The following is a 2,889-nucleotide window of genomic DNA, read 5'->3' as shown; positions in this document are numbered from 1 at the left end:
ACTACTACTACTACTGCTACTGCTGCTGCTACTACTACTACTCGTCGTCGCAGCAGCAGCAGCAGCAGCAGTATTAGTAGCAGTCCATTTCTTCATAGCATTCACGTCTAACTGTGCAGTGCATGAGGACATCACGCCGCAACAGTGTAATTGCGAGTTCTTCATTAAAAGTGTATTGATTGTGTCTGGTGTCTTGCAAATTATGCTAATGATTCAGTTTTGTTTTTCTCATCTATTCTGTAGTATATGATTATACTCAAAAATATGCTTTTTTTTACAGTTTTTATTAGTCTTCTTGGGATGGGAAGCCAATATGATATTCATAGTTGCCTGTAGTCTACGTTTAAAAACACTCTTCGTAAAAAAGTAGCCAATTGAAAATGAATTTGAACGAATAATACAATACTTAGTTTGATCGAAGAGCCCATGCGCGTTTCATGCCCCGAGATGACTTCCTTTCCGAGATGATTCCCGAACAACACCCCAAAAGATCAGAAACTTTCGAAACACGCACCCCAGAACTGCATTGTTTGCAAACAGGTCATCGCAAAATCGGGTTCTTTCAAACTATGGGTTTTGGTAATAGCCAATTCTTGGTTTGCATCCACGTGATGAGACCGCCATGTTGGTGTACAAAACAACAGAAAATGTCCCCACGAGTTTTGCATAAGAATGGAGTCAAATTCCCAAAAGACAGGCATTGTTCTGTACACCAACATGGCGGCCGTGACGTCAGATGCAAATCATCAAACAGAGCGTTTTCACTCACTTGCCCAGCAGCCATATCGGATTACTGAAACAAAAGAAAGTATTAGTTTGGTGCACCGGCACCATGGCCGCCATTTCTTTGTTGTGGAACACCAACATGGCCGCCGTGACGTCATTTGAAAACGCTCTATATATAGCTCATCATCATCCGGTAAGTACGTCATGTATGCATCATCCTACAAAAACGCTGTTCATAGTGGCTCACACCAGTTTCAACACTTGGAAGAAACGTTCTCATTAGAAGGATTGACACTACAACACTTTATCACTTAACAGCAATGTTATGGTACCATATCAAACACCAATTATTGCTAAAAAATATTAAACGTTACCGTGGCAACAAGAAAGCTCTTCAAAGACACCCCATATTTTGGCTTTAGTTGCCTATATCTCAAAAACGAACTCGGTGAGCCCCATTTTTTATTTCTGAAATGTAATCAACATGCCAGGATAAAACTTTCTGCAAAGTTTAAAAGAATTCTGTGGAGCAGATTCAGAGCCACCTTAAATAATTGAAAATTTAAGGTATCTCTGAATCCGCTGCACAGAAATTTTTTTAACTTTGCAGAGAGTTTTATCTTGGTCTGTTGATCGCTTTTGTGCAATGAAAAATGGGGGTCACCAAGTTCCTTTTTGAGATATAAGCAACTAAAGCTAAAACATAGCGTGTTTCTGCAAGGCTTTCCTGTTGCCATGGTAACTTAATACGTCACAAAAAGGACTGCACCTTGTTCAGAAACAATTGATGTTTCACATGGTGCCATAACATTAGTGTTACGTGATAAAGTGTTGTCGTGACAATCCTTCTAATAACAAGGTCTCTTAAAAGTGTTGAAACTGGTGAGAGCCACATTAACACTCCCAGATCATAACTGTGACATTCTTTATTTACAAAAGCTTGGATCATGAAAATATGACTACACTCTTAATCTCACGGACAATTTCATTTGAAGGGTAGACCGACATAATTCATTCATATAATTAATTGACTAAATACGCTAAAAACCATATTCGGCATTTTGAATAGATATCCCAGCTAACATTCCTGCTGTTGACATTCAAATCTTTATGGGAAACCAAAAAACGTTTGGAGAAAAAATACGAGGGAAAACAAGCAACGTTTCAAATGCGCTTTCGTCTTGATAAACGTTAAAACTAAAAATCAAAGAACAATGATGCGAAAACTAGATAAAAATTTATGTGGTATCGATATCAGCCCACCCTTAATTACGAAATGAAGGTTTACACAGCACTTTTTACAGGAAAAAACGCTCGCTAAAAAAGTTTTGTACGAGGAATGTCAAGCAAGGTAAAGCGCACCATTCAAACAACCAGAATAGCATGATACACAGCAAAGCAAAAACGCGCCTCTCTGATGCAACGATTTAGAACAACAATTAGTTTGGCCAACCGCAACAAAAGCAGACAACCGTAGGAGCCAATCAAAACTTGACAGCAAATACGTGCTGCCACGACTGAGCGCGGGAAAACGCGAGCGGGCAAGTTCTAGTTGACTGGATGAATGCGACGTATGACGTCATAACTGACGCCAACCACCAAGGGGAGCAATTTTGAAATCTCGGCCAAAGTACTTTCCAGATCACTTTAAAACCACTCCAATGGCTGAGGTCAGACTTGGATTTTGGTGTGGTAAAAGGTCTTAACCATGGTAACAATACAAGCTGTCGGTTAAATAGATAAAGTTTAGATAAACGCCCGATTAAATTTGCATATCGATTCAGGAAGTCTTACTACAGAAAGCTCTGCTTTCATCCTGCCAGCGTTGCCAACGCGACATCCTCTGGTAAACTGTGAAAAGACGGCCACATTCAAAAAGCAAACTTCCCCTTTACCAAAGTAAAAAAGGTAAGTGTGGCCTCAGCCAATACGGAGCTTAAGCACGCGCGTTTTTGAGACGCGGACGGCAACCGGAAGAGAGCATTTCGCGTCAGGACAGTGGCGTCTCCCGGATTTTTATACTAATCATTTCTAATGGAGAAAAGATACTTAGCAATGTATACGTGGTTGTGCGAAGAAAGGTTAAAAGGGAAAACAACGCACTTCCGGTTGCCGTCCGCGTCTCAAAAACGCGCGTGCTTAAGCTTGCTAATATCACTGTTT

The sequence above is a fragment of the Montipora foliosa genome, chromosome 5 (genome assembly GCF_036669935.1).
Source record: "Montipora foliosa isolate CH-2021 chromosome 5, ASM3666993v2, whole genome shotgun sequence".
Lineage (NCBI taxonomy): Eukaryota > Metazoa > Cnidaria > Anthozoa > Scleractinia > Acroporidae > Montipora > Montipora foliosa.
This window is presented reverse-complemented; position numbering follows the sequence as displayed.